General features: G+C 40.0%; 1 protein-coding gene and 29 non-coding genes across 34 annotated transcripts in view; 1 reads left to right on the top strand and 29 right to left on the bottom strand.

Annotated features, from left to right (window-relative positions):
* Positions 1–20,677, top strand: part of FER1L5 (fer-1 like family member 5) — a 676,118-nt gene that overhangs the window by 443,203 nt on the left and 212,238 nt on the right. The window lies entirely within an intron of this gene.
* Positions 575–647, bottom strand: TRNAR-CCU (transfer RNA arginine (anticodon CCU)). The gene has a single exon. It is a non-coding gene; the product is annotated as a tRNA-Arg (tRNA).
* On the bottom strand, positions 1,061–1,153 carry TRNAI-UAU (transfer RNA isoleucine (anticodon UAU)). The gene is given in 2 exon segments: positions 1,061–1,096; positions 1,116–1,153. It is a non-coding gene; the product is annotated as a tRNA-Ile (tRNA).
* TRNAR-CCU (transfer RNA arginine (anticodon CCU)) lies at positions 1,851–1,923 on the bottom strand. The gene has a single exon. It is a non-coding gene; the product is annotated as a tRNA-Arg (tRNA).
* On the bottom strand, positions 2,337–2,429 carry TRNAI-UAU (transfer RNA isoleucine (anticodon UAU)). Its single transcript is given in 2 exon segments — positions 2,337–2,372; positions 2,392–2,429. It is a non-coding gene; the product is annotated as a tRNA-Ile (tRNA).
* TRNAR-CCU (transfer RNA arginine (anticodon CCU)) lies at positions 3,136–3,208 on the bottom strand. Its single transcript has one exon. It is a non-coding gene; the product is annotated as a tRNA-Arg (tRNA).
* Positions 4,409–4,481, bottom strand: TRNAR-CCU (transfer RNA arginine (anticodon CCU)). Its single transcript has one exon. It is a non-coding gene; the product is annotated as a tRNA-Arg (tRNA).
* On the bottom strand, positions 4,895–4,987 carry TRNAI-UAU (transfer RNA isoleucine (anticodon UAU)). Its single transcript is given in 2 exon segments — positions 4,895–4,930; positions 4,950–4,987. It is a non-coding gene; the product is annotated as a tRNA-Ile (tRNA).
* TRNAR-CCU (transfer RNA arginine (anticodon CCU)) lies at positions 5,694–5,766 on the bottom strand. The gene has a single exon. It is a non-coding gene; the product is annotated as a tRNA-Arg (tRNA).
* Positions 6,180–6,272, bottom strand: TRNAI-UAU (transfer RNA isoleucine (anticodon UAU)). Its single transcript is given in 2 exon segments — positions 6,180–6,215; positions 6,235–6,272. It is a non-coding gene; the product is annotated as a tRNA-Ile (tRNA).
* Positions 6,979–7,051, bottom strand: TRNAR-CCU (transfer RNA arginine (anticodon CCU)). Its single transcript has one exon. It is a non-coding gene; the product is annotated as a tRNA-Arg (tRNA).
* Positions 7,465–7,557, bottom strand: TRNAI-UAU (transfer RNA isoleucine (anticodon UAU)). Its single transcript is given in 2 exon segments — positions 7,465–7,500; positions 7,520–7,557. It is a non-coding gene; the product is annotated as a tRNA-Ile (tRNA).
* Positions 8,264–8,336, bottom strand: TRNAR-CCU (transfer RNA arginine (anticodon CCU)). Its single transcript has one exon. It is a non-coding gene; the product is annotated as a tRNA-Arg (tRNA).
* Positions 8,750–8,842, bottom strand: TRNAI-UAU (transfer RNA isoleucine (anticodon UAU)). The gene is given in 2 exon segments: positions 8,750–8,785; positions 8,805–8,842. It is a non-coding gene; the product is annotated as a tRNA-Ile (tRNA).
* Positions 9,549–9,621, bottom strand: TRNAR-CCU (transfer RNA arginine (anticodon CCU)). Its single transcript has one exon. It is a non-coding gene; the product is annotated as a tRNA-Arg (tRNA).
* Positions 10,378–10,450, bottom strand: TRNAK-CUU (transfer RNA lysine (anticodon CUU)). Its single transcript has one exon. It is a non-coding gene; the product is annotated as a tRNA-Lys (tRNA).
* TRNAI-UAU (transfer RNA isoleucine (anticodon UAU)) lies at positions 10,864–10,956 on the bottom strand. The gene is given in 2 exon segments: positions 10,864–10,899; positions 10,919–10,956. It is a non-coding gene; the product is annotated as a tRNA-Ile (tRNA).
* TRNAR-CCU (transfer RNA arginine (anticodon CCU)) lies at positions 11,654–11,726 on the bottom strand. The gene has a single exon. It is a non-coding gene; the product is annotated as a tRNA-Arg (tRNA).
* On the bottom strand, positions 12,140–12,232 carry TRNAI-UAU (transfer RNA isoleucine (anticodon UAU)). Its single transcript is given in 2 exon segments — positions 12,140–12,175; positions 12,195–12,232. It is a non-coding gene; the product is annotated as a tRNA-Ile (tRNA).
* Positions 13,145–13,219, bottom strand: TRNAR-CCU (transfer RNA arginine (anticodon CCU)). Its single transcript has one exon. It is a non-coding gene; the product is annotated as a tRNA-Arg (tRNA).
* Positions 13,633–13,725, bottom strand: TRNAI-UAU (transfer RNA isoleucine (anticodon UAU)). Its single transcript is given in 2 exon segments — positions 13,633–13,668; positions 13,688–13,725. It is a non-coding gene; the product is annotated as a tRNA-Ile (tRNA).
* On the bottom strand, positions 14,857–14,929 carry TRNAK-CUU (transfer RNA lysine (anticodon CUU)). The gene has a single exon. It is a non-coding gene; the product is annotated as a tRNA-Lys (tRNA).
* On the bottom strand, positions 15,343–15,435 carry TRNAI-UAU (transfer RNA isoleucine (anticodon UAU)). The gene is given in 2 exon segments: positions 15,343–15,378; positions 15,398–15,435. It is a non-coding gene; the product is annotated as a tRNA-Ile (tRNA).
* On the bottom strand, positions 16,133–16,205 carry TRNAR-CCU (transfer RNA arginine (anticodon CCU)). Its single transcript has one exon. It is a non-coding gene; the product is annotated as a tRNA-Arg (tRNA).
* Positions 16,619–16,711, bottom strand: TRNAI-UAU (transfer RNA isoleucine (anticodon UAU)). The gene is given in 2 exon segments: positions 16,619–16,654; positions 16,674–16,711. It is a non-coding gene; the product is annotated as a tRNA-Ile (tRNA).
* TRNAR-CCU (transfer RNA arginine (anticodon CCU)) lies at positions 17,409–17,481 on the bottom strand. The gene has a single exon. It is a non-coding gene; the product is annotated as a tRNA-Arg (tRNA).
* TRNAI-UAU (transfer RNA isoleucine (anticodon UAU)) lies at positions 17,895–17,987 on the bottom strand. The gene is given in 2 exon segments: positions 17,895–17,930; positions 17,950–17,987. It is a non-coding gene; the product is annotated as a tRNA-Ile (tRNA).
* Positions 18,917–18,989, bottom strand: TRNAR-CCU (transfer RNA arginine (anticodon CCU)). Its single transcript has one exon. It is a non-coding gene; the product is annotated as a tRNA-Arg (tRNA).
* Positions 19,403–19,495, bottom strand: TRNAI-UAU (transfer RNA isoleucine (anticodon UAU)). The gene is given in 2 exon segments: positions 19,403–19,438; positions 19,458–19,495. It is a non-coding gene; the product is annotated as a tRNA-Ile (tRNA).
* On the bottom strand, positions 20,425–20,497 carry TRNAR-CCU (transfer RNA arginine (anticodon CCU)). Its single transcript has one exon. It is a non-coding gene; the product is annotated as a tRNA-Arg (tRNA).

Here is a 20,677-nt window from a genome sequence, read left to right as displayed (position 1 = left end):
CACCCAACAATACAGACACTTATGTACTGTGTAATACTGTATATTTAAATGTAAGGCAATATGATCTCACATGTGATCTGCGCGTGAAGTAAAACATTGTTTATTGGGTCTCTAGCATCTAAAATGTCAGTACGGTGCGTGTCCAAAGAAATAGTAAAAACAAAAATGCAACCCTTTTCTAACTCGATGGAAAGGTTTTGGAGGACCCAATGTTACCATGGTAAATGGCATGTTTTAGCTACTGCACCCACAGGAATGTCGTGGTGGATGAAGCCTTTTGGTAACACAGTTTGGCCAGTCACAACAAGCTTAAAAACACAATCTCAAGTGGTGAAGAATAAGCAACAAGCCAACTTGCACCCCAGAAATAGTAAAAACAAAAATGCAACCCTTTTTTAACTCGATGGAAAGGTTTTGGAGGACCCAATGTTACCATGGTAAATGGCATGTTTTAGCTACTGCACCTACAGGAATGTCGTGGTGGATGAAGCCTTTTGGTAACAAAGTTTGGCCAGTCGCAACAAGCTTCAAAACACAATCTCAAGTGGTGAAGAATAAGCAACAAACCAACTTGCACCCCAGATGGGACTTGAACCCACAATCCCTGGCTTAGGAGGCCAGTGCCTTATCCATTAGGCCACTGGGGCTCAGTGAGACTTGCGTGTGTGCCTGATTTTTTCCGCAGTAATCAGTCATTTAAATGCTTGGAAAAAGGGAAGTTTTTTTGTGTTTTTTGCTTAACAAATTCCTGCAGGAAATGTGCTGGTACTAATGAGAGCAAAAAATATGGGCCCTCATGCTGTATTGCAGTAAAACGGATTGCTGCAACTCTTTTACCAACGGTAAAAAGTCTTTTGCATTGGCACTTTGTTGACCGACTCATGGAGCGTTTACAATGCAGTTGAACCAATCCTGATTTGTCAACCAATGCTGATGTGTGATAAACACAGTCATTTCTATGTTGTTGTTGCTTTCTTGGTAATATGATATTAAATATTCAGGTTGCAAACGATAACCAATGAGTAATGACCTCAGAAAAGAAGAAATAAGCAAGCAAACATGCTCCAGGTGAGGCTTGAACTCACAACCTCGGCATAGCTTAACAGATACTGTCTTATAAGTACCGCGCGCTGACCGATTGTGCCACTGGAGCACTTTAAAGACACATCTTTTCCCTACGTTTCTATGTTTGGTGACCAGTTTAACTGTTAATAAATTATCTAAGCAAGGCTTGTTCATCAAAATTTAGTTACCTTTTATTTTCACAAATATATTGCACCCAACAATACAGACACTTATGTACTGTGTAATACTGTATATTTAAATGTAAGGCAATATGATCTCACATGTGATCTGCGCGTGAAGTAAAACATTGTTTATTGGGTCTCTAGCATCTAAAATGTCAGTACGGTGCGTGTCCAAAGAAATAGTAAAAACAAAAATGCAACCCTTTTCTAACTCGATGGAAAGGTTTTGGAGGACCCAATGTTACCATGGTAAATGGCATGTTTTAGCTACTGCACCCACAGGAATGTCGTGGTGGATGAAGCCTTTTGGTAACACAGTTTGGCCAGTCACAACAAGCTTAAAAACACAATCTCAAGTGGTGAAGAATAAGCAACAAACCAACTTGCACCCCAGAAATAGTAAAAACAAAAATGCAACCCTTTTTTAACTCGATGGAAAGGTTTTGGAGGACCCAATGTTACCATGGTAAATGGCATGTTTTAGCTACTGCACCTACAGGAATGTCGTGGTGGATGAAGCCTTTTGGTAACAAAGTTTGGCCAGTCGCAACAAGCTTCAAAACACAATCTCAAGTGGTGAAGAATAAGCAACAAACCAACTTGCACCCCAGATGGGACTTGAACCCACAATCCCTGGCTTAGGAGGCCAGTGCCTTATCCATTAGGCCACTGGGGCTCAGTGAGACTTGTGTGTGTGCCTGATTTTTTCCGCAGTAATCAGTCATTTAAATGCTTGGAAAAAGGGAAGTTGTTCTGTGTTTTTTGCTTTCCAAATTCCTGCAGGAAATGTGCTGGTACTAATGAGAGCAAAAAATATGGGCCCTCATGCTGTATTGCAGTAAAACGGATTGCTGCAACTCTTTTACCAACGGTAAAAAGTCTTTTGCATTGGCACTTTGTTGACCGACTCATGGAGCGTTTACAATGCAGTTGAACCAATCCTGATTTGTCAACCAATGCTGATGTGTGATAAACACAGTCATTTCTATGTTGTTGTTGCTTTCTTGGTAATATGATATTAAATATTCAGGTTGCAAACGATAACCAATGAGTAATGACCTCAGAAAAGAAGAAATAAGCAAGCAAACATGCTCCAGGTGAGGCTTGAACTCACAACCTCGGCATAGCTTAACAGATACTGTCTTATAAGTACCGCGCGCTGACCGATTGCGCCACTGGAGCACTTTAAAGACACATCTTTTCCCTACGTTTCTATGTTTGGTGACCAGTTTAACTGTTAATAAATTATCTAAGCAAGGCTTGTTCATCAAAATTTAGTTACCTTTTATTTTCACAAATATATTGCACCCAACAATACAGGGAATACAGACACTTATGTACTGTGTAATACTGTATATTTAAATGTAAGGCAATATGATCTCACATGTGATCTGCGCGTGAAGTAAAACATTGTTTATTGGGTCTCTAGCATCTAAAATGTCAGTACGGTGCGTGTCCAAAGAAATAGTAAAAACAAAAATGCAACCCTTTTCTAACTCGATGGAAAGGTTTTGGAGGACCCAATGTTACCATGGTAAATGGCATGTTTTAGCTACTGCACCCACAGGAATGTTGTGGTGGATGAAGCCTTTTGGTAACACAGTTTGGCCAGTCGCAACAAGCTTAAAAACACAATCTCAAGTGGTGAAGATTAAGCAACAAACCAACTTGCACCCCAGAAATAGTAAAAACAAAAATGCAACCCTTTTCTAACTCGATGGAAAGGTTTTGGAGGACCCAATGTTACCATGGTAAATGGCATGTTTTAGCTACTGCACCTACAGGAATGTCGTGGTGGATGAAGCCTTTTGGTAACAAAGTTTGGCCAGTCGCAACAAGCTTCAAAACACAATCTCAAGTGGTGAAGAATAAGCAACAAACCAACTTGCACCCCAGATGGGACTTGAACCCACAATCCCTGGCTTAGGAGGCCAGTGCCTTATCCATTAGGCCACTGGGGCTCAGTGAGACTTGCGTGTGTGCCTGATTTTTTCCGCAGTAATCAGTCATTTAAATGCTTGGAAAAAGGGAAGTTGTTTTGTGTTTTTTGCTTTCCAAATTCCTGCAGGAAATGTGCTGGTACTAATGAGAGCAAAAAATATGGGCCCTCATGCTGTATTGCAGTAAAACGGATTGCTGCAACTCTTTTACCAACGGTAAAAAGTCTTTTGCATTGGCACTTTGTTGACCGACTCATGGAGCGTTTACAATGCAGTTGAACCAATCCTGATTTGTCAACCAATGCTGATGTGTGATAAACACAGTCATTTCTATGTTGTTGTTGCTTTCTTGGTAATATGATATTAAATATTCAGGTTGCAAACGATAACCAATGAGTAATGACCTCAGAAAAGAAAAAATAAGCAAGCAAACATGCTCCAGGTGAGGCTTGAACTCACAACCTTGGCATAGCTTAACAGATACTGTCTTATAAGTACTGCGCGCTGACCGATTGCGCCACTTGAGCACTTGAGCACCTATGTTTGTATGTTTGGTGACTAGTTTAAGTGTTAATAAATTTTCTAAGCAAGGCTTGTTCATCAAAATTTAGTTACCTTTTATTTTCACAAATATATTGCACCCAACAATACAGGGAATACAGACACTTATGTACTGTGTAATACTGTATATTTAAATGTAAGGCAATATGATCTCACATGTGATCTGCGCGTGAAGTAAAACATTGTTTATTGGGTCTCTAGCATCTAAAATGTCAGTACGGTGCGTGTCCAAAGAAATAGTAAAAACAAAAATGCAACCCTTTTCTAACTCGATGGAAAGGTTTTGGAGGACCCAATGTTACCATGGTAAATGGCATGTTTTAGCTACTGCACCCACAGGAATGTCGTGGTGGATGAAGCCTTTTGGTAACACAGTTTGGCCAGTCACAACAAGCTTAAAAACACAATCTCAAGTGGTGAAGAATAAGCAACAAACCAACTTGCACCCCAGAAATAGTAAAAACAAAAATGCAACCCTTTTTTAACTCGATGGAAAGGTTTTGGAGGACCCAATGTTACCATGGTAAATGGCATGTTTTAGCTACTGCACCTACAGGAATGTCGTGGTGGATGAAGCCTTTTGGTAACAAAGTTTGACCAGTCGCAACAAGCTTCAAAACACAATCTCAAGTGGTGAAGAATAAGCAACAAACCAACTTGCACCCCAGATGGGACTTGAACCCACAATCACTGGCTTAGGAGGCCAGTGCCTTATCCATTAGGCCACTGGGGCTCAGTGAGACTTGCGTGTGTGCCTGATTTTTTCCGCAGTAATCAGTCATTTAAATGCTTGGAAAAAGGGAAGTTGTTTTGTGTTTTTTGCTTTCCAAATTCCTGCAGGAAATGTGCTGGTACTAATGAGAGCAAAAAATATGGGCCCTCATGCTGTATTGCAGTAAAACGGATTGCTGCAACTCTTTTACCAATGGTAAAAAGTCTTTTGCATTGGCACTTTGTTGACCGACTCATGGAGCGTTTACAATGCAGTTGAACCAATCCTGATTTGTCAACCAATGCTGATGTGTGATAAACACAGTCATTTCTATGTTGTTGTTGCTTTCTTGGTAATATGATATTAAATATTCAGGTTGCAAACGATAACCAATGAGTAATGACCTCAGAAAAGAAAAAATAAGCAAGCAAACATGCTCCAGGTGAGGCTTGAACTCACAACCTCGGCATAGCTTAACAGATACTGTCTTATAAGTACCGCGCGCTGACCGATTGCGGCACTGGAGCACTTTAAAGACACATCTTTTCCCTACGTTTCTATGTTTAGTGACCAGTTTAAGTGTTAATAAATTATCTAAGCAAGGCTTGTTCATCAAAATTTAGTTACCTTTTATTTTCACAAATATTTTGCACCCAACAATACAGGGAATACAGACACTTATGTACTGTGTAATACTGTATATTTAAATGTAAGGCAATATGATCTCACATGTGATCTGCGCGTGAAGTAAAACATTGTTTATTGGGTCTCTAGCATCTAAAATGTCAGTACGGTGCGTGTCCAAAGAAATAGTAAAAACAAAAATGCAACCCTTTTCTAACTCGATGGAAAGGTTTTGGAGGACCCAATGTTACCATGGTAAATGGCATGTTTTAGCTACTGCACCCACAGGAATGTCGTGGTGGATGAAGCCTTTTGGTAACACAGTTTGGCCAGTCACAACAAGCTTAAAAACACAATCTCAAGTGGTGAAGAATAAGCAACAAACCAACTTGCACCCCAGAAATAGTAAAAACAAAAATGCAACCCTTTTTTAACTCGATGGAAAGGTTTTGGAGGACCCAATGTTACCATGGTAAATGGCATGTTTTAGCTACTGCACCTACAGGAATGTCGTGGTGGATGAAGCCTTTTGGTAACAAAGTTTGGCCAGTCGCAACAAGCTTCAAAACACAATCTCAAGTGGTGAAGAATAAGCAACAAACCAACTTGCACCCCAGATGGGACTTGAACCCACAATCCCTGGCTTAGGAGGCCAGTGCCTTATCCATTAGGCCACTGGGGCTCAGTGAGACTTGCGTGTGTGCCTGATTTTTTCCGCAGTAATCAGTCATTTAAATGCTTGGAAAAAGGGAAGTTGTTTTGTGTTTTTTGCTTTCCAAATTCCTGCAGGAAATGTGCTGGTACTAATGAGAGCAAAAAATATGGGCCCTCATGCTGTATTGCAGTAAAACGGATTGCTGCAACTCTTTTACCAACGGTAAAAAGTCTTTTGCATTGGCACTTTGTTGACCGACTCATGGAGCGTTTACAATGCAGTTGAACCAATCCTGATTTGTCAACCAATGCTGATGTGTGATAAACACAGTCATTTCTATGTTGTTGTTGCTTTCTTGGTAATATGATATTAAATATTCAGGTTGCAAACGATAACCAATGAGTAATGACCTCAGAAAAGAAGAAATAAGCAAGCAAACATGCTCCAGGTGAGGCTTGAACTCACAACCTCGGCATAGCTTAACAGATACTGTCTTATAAGTACCGCGCGCTGACCGATTGCGCCACTGGAGCACTTTAAAGACACATCTTTTCCCTACGTTTCTATGTTTGGTGACCAGTTTAACTGTTAATAAATTATCTAAGCAAGGCTTGTTCATCAAAATGTAGTTACCTTTTATTTTCACAAATATATTGCACCCAACAATACAGGGAATACAGACACTTATGTACTGTGTAATACTGTATATTTAAATGTAAGGCAATATGATCTCACATGTGATCTGCGCGTGAAGTAAAACATTGTTTATTGGGTCTCTAGCATCTAAAATGTCAGTACGGTGCGTGTCCAAAGAAATAGTAAAAACAAAAATGCAACCCTTTTCTAACTCGATGGAAAGGTTTTGGAGGACCCAATGTTACCATGGTAAATGGCATGTTTTAGCTACTGCACCCACAGGAATGTTGTGGTGGATGACGCCTTTTGGTAACACAGTTTGGCCAGTCGCAACAAGCTTAAAAACACAATCTCAAGTGGTGAAGATTAAGCAACAAACCAACTTGCACCCCAGAAATAGTAAAAACAAAAATGCAACCCTTTTCTAACTCGATGGAAAGGTTTTGGAGGACCCAATGTTACCATGGTAAATGGCATGTTTTAGCTACTGCACCTACAGGAATGTCGTGGTGGAGGAAGCCTTTTGGTAACACAGTTTAGCCAGTCGCAACAAGCTTAAAAACACAATCTCAAGTGGTGAAGAATAAGCAACAAACTAACTTGCACCCCAGATGGGACTTGAACCCACAATCCCTGGCTTAGGAGGCCAGTGTCTTATCCATTAGGCCACTGGGGCTCAGTGAGACTTGCGTGTGTGCCTGATTTTTTCCGCAGTAATCAGTCATTTAAATGCATGGAAAAAGGGAAGTTGTTTTGTGTTTTTTGCTTTCCAAATTCCTGCAGGAAATGTGCTGGTACTAATGAGAGCAAAAAATATGGGCCCTCATGCTGTATTGCAGTAAAACGGATTGCTGCAACTCTTTTACCAACGGTAAAAAGTCTTTTGCATTGGCATTTTGTTGACCGACTCATGGAGCGTTTACAATGCAGTTGAACCAATCCTGATTTGTCAACCAATGCTGATGTGTGATAAACACAGTCATTTCTATGTTGTTGTTGCTTTCTTGGTAATATGATATTAAATATTCAGGTTGCAAACGATAACCAATGAGTAATGACCTCAGAAAAGAAAAAATAAGCAAGCAAACATGCTCCAGGTGAGGCTTGAACTCACAACCTCGGCATAGCTTAACAGATACTGTCTTATAAGTACCGCGCGCTGACCGATTGCGCCACTGGAGCACTTTAAAGACACATCTTTTCCCTACGTTTCTATGTTTGGTGACCAGTTTAAGTGTTAATAAATTATCTAACCAAGGCTTGTTCATCAAAATTTAGTTACCTTTTATTTTCACAAATATTTTGCACCCAACAATACAGGGAATACAGACACTTATGTACTGTGTAATACTGTATATTTAAATGTAAGGCAATATGATCTCACATGTGATCTGCGCGTGAAGTAAAACATTGTTTATTGGGTCTCTAGCATCTAAAATGTCAGTACGGTGCGTGTCCAAAGAAATAGTAAAAACAAAAATGCAACCCTTTTCTAACTCGATGGAAAGGTTTTGGAGGACCCAATGTTACCATGGTAAATGGCATGTTTTAGCTACTGCACCCACAGGAATGTTGTGGTGGATGACGCCTTTTGGTAACACAGTTTGGCCAGTCGCAACAAGCTTAAAAACACAATCTCAAGTGGTGAAGAATAAGCAACAAACCAACTTGCACCCCAGAAATAGTAAAAACAAAAATGCAACCCTTTTCTAACTCGATGGAAAGGTTTTGGAGGACCCAATGTTACCATGGTAAATGGCATGTTTTAGCTACTGCACCTACAGGAATGTCGTGGTGGAGGAAGCCTTTTGGTAACACAGTTTAGCCAGTCGCAACAAGCTTAAAAACACAATCTCAAGTGGTGAAGAATAAGCAACAAACTAACTTGCACCCCAGATGGGACTTGAACCCACAATCCCTGGCTTAGGAGGCCAGTGTCTTATCCATTAGGCCACTGGGGCTCAGTGAGGCTTGCGTGTGTGCCTGATTTTTTCCGCAGTAATCAGTCATTTAAATGCATGGAAAAAGGGAAGTTGTTTTGTGTTTTTTGCTTTCCAAATTCCTGCAGGAAATGTGCTGGTACTAATGAGAGCAAAAAATATGGGCCCTCATGCTGTATTGCAGTAAAACGGATTGCTGCAACTCTTTTACCAACGGTAAAAAGTCTTTTGCATTGGCACTTTGTTGACCGACTCATGGAGCGTTTACAATGCAGTTGAACCAATCCTGATTTGTCAACCAATGCTGATGTGTGATAAACACAGTCATTTCTATGTTGTTGTTGCTTTCTTGGTAATATGATATTAAATATTCAGGTTGCAAACGATAACCAATGAGTAATGACCTCAGAAAAGAAAAAATAAGCAAGCAAACATGCTCCAGGTGAGGCTTGAACTCACAACCTCGGCATAGCTTAACAGATACTGTCTTATAAGTACCGCGCGCTGACCGATTGCGCCACTGGAGCACTTTAAAGACACATCTTTTCCCTACGTTTCTATGTTTGGTGACCAGTTTAAGTGTTAATAAATTATCTAACCAAGGCTTGTTCATCAAAATTTAGTTACCTTTTATTTTCACAAATATTTTGCACCCAACAATACAGGGAATACAGACACTTATGTACTGTGTAATACTGTATATTTAAATGTAAGGCAATATGATCTCACATGTGATCTGCGCGTGAATTAAAACATTGTTTATTGGGTCTCTAGCATCTAAAATGTCAGTACGGTGCGTGTCCAAAGAAATAGTAAAAACAAAAATGCAACCCTTTTCTAACTCGATGGAAAGGTTTTGGAGGACCCAATGTTACCATGGTAAATGGCATGTTTTAGCTACTGCACCCACAGGAATGTTGTGGTGGATGAAGCCTTTTGGTAACACAGTTTGGCCAGTCGCAACAAGCTTAAACACACAATCTCAAGTGGTGAAGATTAAGCAACAAACCAACTTGCACCCCAGAAATAGTAAAAACAAAAATGCAACCCTTTTTTAACTCGATGGAAAGGTTTTGGAGGACCCAATGTTACCATGGTAAATGGCATGTTTTAGCTACTGCACCTACAGGAATGTCGTGGTGGATGAAGCCTTTTGGTAACAAAGTTTGGCCAGTCGCAACAAGCTTCAAAACACAATCTCAAGTGGTGAAGAATAAGCAACAAACCAACTTGCACCCCAGATGGGACTTGAACCCACAATCCCTGGCTTAGGAGGCCAGTGCCTTATCCATTAGGCCACTGGGGCTCAGTGAGACTTGCGTGTGTGCCTGATTTTTTCCGCAGTAATCAGTCATTTAAATGCTTGTAAAAAGGGAAGTTGTTTTGTGTTTTTTGCTTTCCAAATTCCTGCAGGAAATGTGCTGGTACTAATGAGAGCAAAAAATATGGGCCCTCATGCTGTATTGCAGTAAAACGGATTGCTGCAACTCTTTTACCAATGGTAAAAAGTCTTTTGCATTGGCACTTTGTTGACCGACTCATGGAGCGTTTACAATGCAGTTGAACCAATCCTGATTTGTCAACCAATGCTGATGTGTGATAAACACAGTCATTTCTATGTTGTTGTTGCTTTCTTGGTAATATGATATTAAAGCAAGGCTTGTTCATCAAAATTTAGTTACCTTTTATTTTCACAAATATATTGCACCCAACAATACAGACACTTATGTACTGTGTAATACTGTATATTTAAATGTAAGGCAATATGATCTCACATGTGATCTGCGCGTGAAGTAAAACATTGTTTATTGGGTCTCTAGCATCTAAAATGTCAGTACGGTGCGTGTCCAAAGAAATAGTAAAAACAAAAATGCAACCCTTTTCTAACTCGATGGAAAGGTTTTGGAGGACCCAATGTTACCATGGTAAATGGCATGTTTTAGCTACTGCACCCACAGGAATGTTGTGGTGGATGAAGCCTTTTGGTAACACAGTTTGGCCAGTCGCAACAAGCTTAAAAACACAATCTCAAGTGGTGAAGATTAAGCAACAAACCAACTTGCACCCCAGATGGGACTTGAACCCACAATCCCTGGCTTAAGAGGCCAGTGCCTTATCCATTAGGCCACTGGGGCTCAGTGAGACTTGTGTGTGTGCCTGATTTTTTCCGCAGTAATCAGTCATTTAAATGCTTGGAAAAAGGGAAGTTGTTTTTTGTTTTTTGCTTTCCAAATTCCTGCAGGAAATGTGCTGGTACTAATGAGAGCAAAAAATATGGGCCCTCATGCTGTATTGCAGTAAAACGGATTGCTGCAACTCTTTTACCAACGGTAAAAAGTCTTTTGCATTGGCACTTTGTTGACCGACTCATGGAGCGTTTACAATGCAGTTGAACCAATCCTGATTTGTCAACCAATGCTGATGTGTGATAAACACAGTCATTTCTATGTTGTTGTTGCTTTCTTGGTAATATGATATTAAATATTCAGGTTGCAAACGATAACCAATGAGTAATGACCTCAGAAAAGAAGAAATAAGCAAGCAAACATGCTCCAGGTGAGGCTTGAACTCACAACCTCAGCATAGCTTAACAGATACTGTCTTATAAGTACCGCGCGCTTACCGATTGCGCCACTGGAGCACTTTAAAGACACATCTTTTCCCTACGTTTCTATGTTTGGTGACCAGTTTAAGTGTTAATAAATTATCTAAGCAAGGCTTGTTCATCAAAATTTAGTTACCTTTTATTTTCACAAATATATTGCACCCAACAATACAGACACTTATGTACTGTGTAATACTGTATATTTAAATGTAAGGCAATATGATCTCACATGTGATCTGCGCGTGAAGTAAAACATTGTTTATTGGGTCTCTAGCATCTAAAATGTCAGTACGGTGCGTGTCCAAAGAAATAGTAAAAACAAAAATGCAACCCTTTTCTAACTCGATGGAAAGGTTTTGGAGGACCCAATGTTACCATGGTAAATGGCATGTTTTAGCTACTGCACCCACAGGAATGTTGTGGTGGATGAAGCCTTTTGGTAACACAGTTTGGCCAGTCGCAACAAGCTTAAAAACACAATCTCAAGTGGTGAAGATTAAGCAACAAACCAACTTGCACCCCAGAAATAGTAAAAACAAAAATGCAACCCTTTTCTAACTCGATGGAAAGGTTTTGGAGGACCCAATGTTACCATGGTAAATGGCATGTTTTAGCTACTGCACCTACAGGAATGTTGTGGTGGATGAAGCCTTTTGGTAACACAGTTTGGCCAGTCGCAACAAGCTTAAAAACACAATCTCAAGTGGTGAAGATTAAGCAACAAACCAACTTGCACCCCAGATGGGACTTGAACCCACAATCCCTGGCTTAGGAGGCCAGTGCCTTATCCATGAGGCCACTGGGGCTCAGTGAGACTTGCGTGTGTGCCTGATTTTTTCCGCAGTAATCAGTCATTTAAATGCTTGGAAAAAGGGAAGTTGTTTTGTGTTTTTTGCTTTCCAAATTCCTGCAGGAAATGTGCTGGTACTAATGAGAGCAAAAAATATGGGCCCTCATGCTGTATTGCAGTAAAACGGATTGCTGCAACTCTTTTACCAACGGTAAAAAGTCTTTTGCATTGGCACTTTGTAGACCGACTCATGGAGCGTTTACAATGCAGTTGAACCAATCCTGATTTGTCAACCAATGCTGATGTGTGATAAACACAGTCATTTCTATGTTGTTGTTGCTTTCTTGGTAATATGATATTAAATATTCAGGTTGCAAACGATAACCAATGAGTAATGACCTCAGAAAAGAAGAAATAAGCAAGCAAACATGCTCCAGGTGAGGCTTGAACTCACAACCTCGGCATAGCTTAACAGATACTGTCTTATAAGTACCGCGCGCTGACCGATTGCGCCACTGGAGCACTTTAAATACACATTTTTTCCCTACGTTTCTATGTTTGGTGACCAGTTTAACTGTTAATAAATTATCTAAGCAAGGCTTGTTCATCAAAATTTAGTTACCTTTTATTTTCACAAATATATTGCACCCAACAATACAGACACTTATGTACTTTGTAATACTGTATATTTAAATGTAAGGCAATATGATCTCACATGTGATCTGCGCGTGAAGTAAAACATTGTTTATTGGGTCTCTAGCATCTAAAATGTCAGTACGGTGCGTGTCCAAAGAAATAGTAAAAACAAAAATGCAACCCTTTTCTAACTCGATGGAAAGGTTTTGGAGGACCCAATGTTACCATGGTAAATGGCATGTTTTAGCTACTGCACCCACAGGAATGTTGTGGTGGATGAAGCCTTTTGGTAACACAGTTTGGCCAGTCGCAACAAGCTTAAAAACACAATCTCAAGTGGTGATGATTAAGCAACAAACCAACTTGCACCCCAGAAATAGTAAAAACAAAAATGCAACCCTTTTCTAACTCGATGGAAAGGTTTTGGAGGACCCAATGTTACCATGGTAAATGGCATGTTTTAGCTACTGCACCTACAGGAATGTTGTGGTGGATGAAGCCTTTTGGTAACACAGTTTGGCCAGTCGCAACAAGCTTAAAAACACAATCTCAAGTGGTGAAGATTAAGCAACAAACCAACTTGCACCCCAGAAATAGTAAAAACAAAAATGCAACCCTTTTTTAACTCGATGGAAAGGTTTTGGAGGACCCAATGTTACCATGGTAAATGGCATGTTTTAGCTACTGCACCTACAGGAATGTCGTGGTGGATGAAGCCTTTTGGTAACACAGTTTGGCCAGTCGCAACAAGCTTAAAAACACAATCTCAAGTGGTGAAGAATAAGCAACAAACCAACTTGCATCCCAGATGGGACTTGAACCCACAATCCCTGGCTTAGGAGGCCAGTGCCTTATCCATTAGGCCACAGAGGCTCAGTGAGACTTGCGTGTGTGCCTGATTTTTTCCGCATTAATCAGTCATTTAAATGCTTGGAAAAAGGGAAGTTGTTTTGTGTTTTTTGCTTTCCAAATTCCTGCAGGAAATGTGCTGGTACTAATGAGAGCAAAAAATATGGGCCCTCATGCTGTATTGCAGTAAAACGGATTGCTGCAACTCTTTTACCAACGGTAAAAAGTCTTTTGCATTGGCACTTTGTAGACCGACTCATGGAGCGTTTACAATGCAGTTGAACCAATCCTGATTTGTCAACCAATGCTGATGTGTGATAAACACAGTCATTTCTATGTTGTTGTTGCTTTCTTGGTAATATGATATTAAATATTCAGGTTGCAAACGATAACCAATGAGTAATGACCTCAGAAAAGAAGAAATAAGCAAGCAAACATGCTCCAGGTGAGGCTTGAACTCACAACCTCGGCATAGCTTAACAGATACTGTCTTATAAGTACCGCGCGCTGACCGATTGCGCCACTGGAGCACTTTAAAGACACATCTTTTCCCTACGTTTCTATGTTTGGTGACCAGTTTAACTGTTAATAAATTATCTAAGCAAGGCTTGTTCATCAAAATTTAGTTACCTTTTATTTTCACAAATATATTGCACCCAACAATACAGACACTTATGTACTGTGTAATACTGTATATTTAAATGTAAGGCAATATGATCTCACATGTGATCTGCGCGTGAAGTAAAACATTGTTTATTGGGTCTCTAGCATCTAAAATGTCAGTACGGTGCGTGTCCAAAGAAATAGTAAAAACAAAAATGCAACCCTTTTCTAACTCGATGGAAAGGTTTTGGAGGACCCAATGTTACCATGGTAAATGGCATGTTTTAGCTACTGCACCCACAGGAATGTTGTGGTGGATGAAGCCTTTTGGTAACACAGTTTGGCCAGTCGCAACAAGCTTAAAAACACAATCTCAAGTGGTGAAGATTAAGCAACAAACAAACTTGCACCCCAGAAATAGTAAAAACAAAAATGCAACCCTTTTCTAACTCGATGGAAAGGTTTTGAAGGACCCAATGTTACCATGGTAAATGGCATGTTTTAGCTACTGCACCCACAGGAATGTTGTGGTGGATGAAGCCTTTTGGTAACACAGTTTGGCCAGTCGCAACAAGCTTAAAAACACAATCTCAAGTGGTGAAGATTAAGCAACAAACCAACTTGCACCCCAGAAATAGTAAAAACAAAAATGCAACCCTTTTCTAACTCGATGGAAAGGTTTTGGAGGACCCAATGTTACCATGGTAAATGGCATGATTTAGCTACTGCACCTACAGGAATGTCGTGGTGGATGAAGCCTTTTGGTAACACAGTTTGGCCAGTCACAACAAGCTTAAAAACACAATCTCAAGTGGTGAAGAATAAGCAACAAACCAACTTGCACCCCAGAAATAGTAAAAACAAAAATGCAACCCTTTTTTAACTCGATGGAAAGGTTTTGGAGGACCCAATGTTACCATGGTAAATGGCATGTTTTAGCTACTGCACCTACAGGAATGTCGTGGTGGATGAAGCCTTTTGGTAACAAAGTTTGGCCAGTCGCAACAAGCTTCAAAACACAATCTCAAGTGGTGAAGAATAAGCAACAAACCAACTTGCACCCCAGATGGGACTTGAACCCACAATCCCTGGCTTAAGAGGCCAGTGCCTTATCCATTAGGCCACTGGGGCTCAGTGAGACTTGTGTGTGTGCCTGATTTTTTCCGCAGTAATCAGTCATTTAAATGCTTGGAAAAAGGGAAGTTGTTTTTTGTTTTTTGCTTTCCAAATTCCTGCAGGAAATGTGCTGGTACTAATGAGAGCAAAAAATATGGGCCCTCATGCTGTATTGCAGTAAAACGGATTGCTGCAACTCTTTTACCAACGGTAAAAAGTCTTTTGCATTGGCACTTTGTTGACCGACTCATGGAGCGTTTACAATGCAGTTGAACCAATCCTGATTTGTCAACCAATGCTGATGTGTGATAAACACAGTCATTTCTATGTTGTTGTTGCTTTCTTGGTAATATGATATTAAATATTCAGGTTGCAAACGATAACCAATGAGTAATGACCTCAGAAAAGAAGAAATAAGCAAGCAAACATGCTCCAGGTGAGGCTTGAACTCACAACCTCAGCATAGCTTAACAGATACTGTCTTATAAGTACCGCGCGCTGACCGATTGCGCCACTGGAGCACTTTAAAGACACATCTTTTCCCTACGTTTCTATGTTTGGTGACCAGTTTAACTGTTAATAAATTATCTAAGCAAGGCTTGTTCATCAAAATTTAGTTACCTTTTATTTTCACAAATATATTGCACCCAACAATACAGACACTTATGTACTGTGTAATACTGTATATTTAAATGTAAGGCAATATGATCTCACATGTGATCTGCGCGTGAAGTAAAACATTGTTTATTGGGTCTCTAGCATCTAAAATGTCAGTACGGTGCGTGTCCAAAGAAATAGTAAAAACAAAAATGCAACCCTTTTCTAACTCGATGGAAAGGTTTTGGAGGACCCAATGTTACCATGGTAAATGGCATGTTTTAGCTACTGCACCCACAGGAATGTTGTGGTGGATGAAGCCTTTTGGTAACACAGTTTGGCCAGTCGCAACAAGCTTAAAAACACAATCTCAAGTGGTGAAGATTAAGCAACAAACCAACTTGCACCCCAGAAATAGTAAAAACAAAAATGCAACCCTTTTCTAACTCGATGGAAAGGTTTTGGAGGACCCAATGTTACCATGGTAAATGGCATGTTTTAGCTACTGCACCTACAGGAATGTTGTGGTGGATGAAGCCTTTTGGTAACACAGTTTGGCCAGTCGCAACAAGCTTAAAAACACAATCTCAAGTGGTGAAGATTAAGCAACAAACCAACTTGCACCCCAGATGGGACTTGAACCCACAATCCCTGGCTTAGGAGGCCAGTGCCTTATCCATGAGGCCACTGGGGCTCAGTGAGACTTGTGTGTGTGCCTGATTTTTTCCGCAGTAATCAGTCATTTAAATGCTTGGAAAAAGGGAAGTTGTTTTGTGTTTTTTGCTTTCCAAATTCCTGCAGGAAATGTGCTGGTACTAATGAGAGCAAAAAATATGGGCCCTCATGCTGTATTGCAGTAAAACGGATTGCTGCAACTCTTTTACCAACGGTAAAAAGTCTTTTGCATTGGCACTTTGTAGACCGACTCATGGAGCGTTTACAATGCAGTTGAACCAATCCTGATTTGTCAACCAATGCTGATGTGTGATAAACACAGTCATTTCTATGTTGTTGTTGCTTTCTTGGTAATATGATATTAAATATTCAGGTTGCAAACGATAACCAATGAGTAATGACCTCAGAAAAGAAGAAATAAGCAAGCAAACATGCTCCAGGTGAGGCTTGAACTCACAACCTCGGCATAGCTTAACAGATACTGTCTTATAAGTACCGCGCGCTGACCGATTGCGCCACTGGAGCACTTTAAAGACACATCTTTTCCCTACGTTTCTATGTTTGGTGACCAGTTTAAGTGTTAATAAATTATCTAAGCAAGGCTTGTTCATCAAAATTTAGTTACCTTTTATTTTCACAAATATATTGCACCCAACAATACAGACACTTATGTACTGTGTAATACTGTATATTTAAATGTAAGGCAATATGATCTCACATGTGATCTGCGCGTGAAGTAAAACATTGTTTATTGGGTCTCTAGCATCTAAAATGTCAGTACGGTGCGTGTCCAAAGAAATAGTAAAAACAAAAATGCAACCCTTTTCTAACTCGATGGAAAGGTTTTGGAGGACCCAATGTTACCATGGTAAATGGCATGTTTTAGCTACTGCACCCACAGGAATGTTGTGGTGGATGAAGCCTTTTGGTAACACAGTTTGGCCAGTCGCAACAAGCTTAAAAACACAATCTCAAGTGGTGAAGATTAAGCAACAAACAAACTTGCACCCCAGAAATAGTAAAAACAAAAATGCAACCCTTTTCTAACTCGATGGAAAGGTTTTGAAGGACCCAATGTTACCATGGTAAATGGCATGTTTTAGCTACTGCACCCACAGGAATGTTGTGGTGGATGAAGCCTTTTGGTAACACAGTTTGGCCAGTCGCAACAAGCTTAAAAACACAATCTCAAGTGGTGAAGATTAAGCAACAAACCAACTTGCACCCCAGATGGGACTTGAACCCACAATCCCTGGCTTAGGAGGCCAGTGCCTTATCCATGAGGCCACTGGGGCTCAGTGAGACTTGCGTGTGTGCCTGATTTTTTCCGCAGTAATCAGTCATTTAAATGCTTGGAAAAAGGGAAGTTGTTTTGTGTTTTTTGCTTTCCAAATTCCTGCAGGAAATGTGCTGGTACTAATGAGAGCAAAAAATATGGGCCCTCATGCTGTATTGCAGTAAAACGGATTGCTGCAACTCTTTTACCAACGGTAAAAAGTCTTTTGCATTGGCACTTTGTTGACCGACTCATGGAGCGTTTACAATGCAGTTGAACCAATCCTGATTTGTCAACCAATGCTGATGTGTGATAAACACAGTCATTTCTATGTTGTTGTTGCTTTCTTGGTAATATGATATTAAATATTCAGGTTGCAAACGATAACCAATGAGTAATGACCTCAGAAAAGAAGAAATAAGCAAGCAAACATGCTCCAGGTGAGGCTTGAACTCACAACCTCGGCATAGCTTAACAGATACTGTCTTATAAGTACCGCGCGCTGACCGATTGCACCACTGGAGGACTTTAAAGACACATTTTTTCCCTACGTTTCTATGTTTGGTGACCAGTTTAACTGTTAATAAATTATCTAAGCAAGGCTTGTTCATCAAAATTTAGTTACCTTTTATTTTCACAAATATATTGCACCCAACAATACAGACACTTATGTACTGTGTAATACTGTATATTTAAATGTAAGGCAATATGATCTCACATGTGATCTGCGCGTGAAGTAAAACATTGTTTATTGGGTCTCTAGCATCTAAAAACGTTTCTATGTTTGGTGACCAGTTTAAGTGTTAATAAATTATCTAAGCAAGGCTTGTTCATCAAAATTTAGTTACCTTTTATTTTCACAAATATATTGCACCCAACAATACAGGGAATACAGACACTTATGTACTTTGTAATACTGTATATTTAAATGTAAGGCAATATGATCTCACATGTGATCTGCGCGTGAAGTAAAACATTGTTTATTGGGTCTCTAGCATCTAAAATGTCAGTACGGTGCGTGTCCAAAGAAATAGTAAAAACAAAAATGCAACCCTTTTCTAACTCGATGGAAAGGTTTTGGAGGACCCAATGTTACCATGGTAAATGGCATGTTTTAGCTACTGCACCCACAGGAATGTTGTGGTGGATGAAGCCTTTTGGTAACACAGTTTGGCCAGTCGCAACAAGCTTAAAAACACAATCTCAAGTGGTGAAGATTAAGCAACAAACCAACTTGCACCCCAGAATTAGTAAAAACAAAAATGCAACCCTTTTCTAACTCGATGGAAAGGTTTTGGAGGACCCAATGTTACCATGGTAAATGGCATGTTTTAGCTACTGCACCCACAGGAATGTCGTGGTGGATGAAGCCTTTTGGTAACACAGTTTGGCCAGTCGCAACAAGCTTAAAAACACAATCTCAAGTGGTGAAGATTAAGCAACAAACCAACTTGCACCCCAGATGGGACTTGAACCCACAATCCCTGGCTTAGGAGGCCAGTGCCTTATCCATGAGGCCACTGGGGCTCAGTGAGACTTGCGTGTGTGCCTGATTTTTTCCGCAGTAATCAGTCATTTAAATGCTTGGAAAAAGGGAAGTTGTTTTGTGTTTTTTGCTTTCCAAATTCCTGCAGGAAATGTGCTGGTACTAATGAGAGCAAAAAATATGGGCCCTCATGCTGTATTGCAGTAAAACGGATTGCTGCAACTCTTTTACCAACGGTAAAAAGTCTTTTGCATTGGCACTTTGTTGACCGACTCATGGAGCGTTTACAATGCAGTTGAACCAATCCTGATTTGTCAACCAATGCTGATGTGTGATAAACACAGTCATTTCTATGTTGTTGTTGCTTTCTTGGTAATATGATATTAAATATTCAGGTTGCAAACGATAACCAATGAGTAATGACCTCAGAAAAGAAGAAATAAGCAAGCAAACATGCTCCAGGTGAGGCTTGAACTCACAACCTCGGCATAGCTTAACAGATACTGTCTTATAAGTACCGCGCGCTGACCGATTGCACCACTGGAGGACTTTAAAGACACATCTTTTCCCTACGTTTCTATGTTTGGTGACCAGTTTAACTGTTAATAAATTATCTAAGCAAGGCTTGTTCATCAAAATTTAGTTACCTTTTATTTTCACAAATATATTGCACCCAACAATACAGACACTTATGTACTGTGTAATACTGTATATTTAAATGTAAGGCAATATGATCTCACATGTGATCTGCGCGTGAAGTAAAACATTGTTTATTGGGTCTCTAGCATCTAAAAACGTTTCTATGTTTGGTGACCAGTTTAAGTGTTAATAAATTATCTAAGCAAGGCTTGTTCATCAAAATTTAGTTACCTTTTATTTTCACAAATATATTGCACCCAACAATACAGGGAATACAGACACTTATGTACTTTGTAATACTGTATATTTAAATGTAAGGCAATATGATCTCACATGTGATCTGCGCGTGAAGTAAAACATTGTTTATTGGGTCTCTAGCATCTAAAATGTCAGTACGGTGCGTGTCCAAAGAAATAGTAAAAACAAAAATGCAACCCTTTTCTAACTCGATGGAAAGGTTTTGGAGGACCCAATGTTACCATGGTAAATGGCATGTTTTAGCTACTGCACCCACAGGAATGTTGTGGTGGATGAAGCCTTTTGGTAACACAGTTTGGCCAGTCGCAACAAGCTTAAAAACACAATCTCAAGTGGTGAAGATTAAGCAACAAACCAACTTGCACCCCAGAATTAGTAAAAACAAAAATGCAACCCTTTTCTAACTCGATGGAAAGGTTTTGGAGGACCCAATGTTACCATGGTAAATGGCATGTTTTAGCTACTGCACCCACAGGAATGTCGTGGTGGATGAAGCCTTTTGGTAACACAGTTTGGCCAGTCGCAACAAGCTTAAAAACACAATCTCAAGTGGTGAAGAATAAGCAACAAACCAACTTGCACCCCAGATGGGACTTGAACCCACAATCCCTGGCTTAGGAGGCCAGTGCCTTATCCATTAGGCCACTGGGGCTCAGTGAGACTTGCGTGTGTGCCTGATTTTTTCCGCAGTAATCAGTCATTTAAATGCTTGGAAAAAGGGAAGTTGTTTTGTGTTTTTTGCTTTCCAAATTCCTGCAGGAAATGTGCTGGTACTAATGAGAGCAAAAAATATGGGCCCTCATGCTGTATTGCAGTAAAACGGATTGCTGCA

This window comes from Mixophyes fleayi, chromosome 4, assembly GCF_038048845.1.
Source record: "Mixophyes fleayi isolate aMixFle1 chromosome 4, aMixFle1.hap1, whole genome shotgun sequence".
Taxonomy (NCBI): domain Eukaryota; kingdom Metazoa; phylum Chordata; class Amphibia; order Anura; family Limnodynastidae; genus Mixophyes; species Mixophyes fleayi.
Note: the sequence above shows the minus strand (reverse complement) of the source record. Positions and strands in the feature narration are given on the sequence as shown.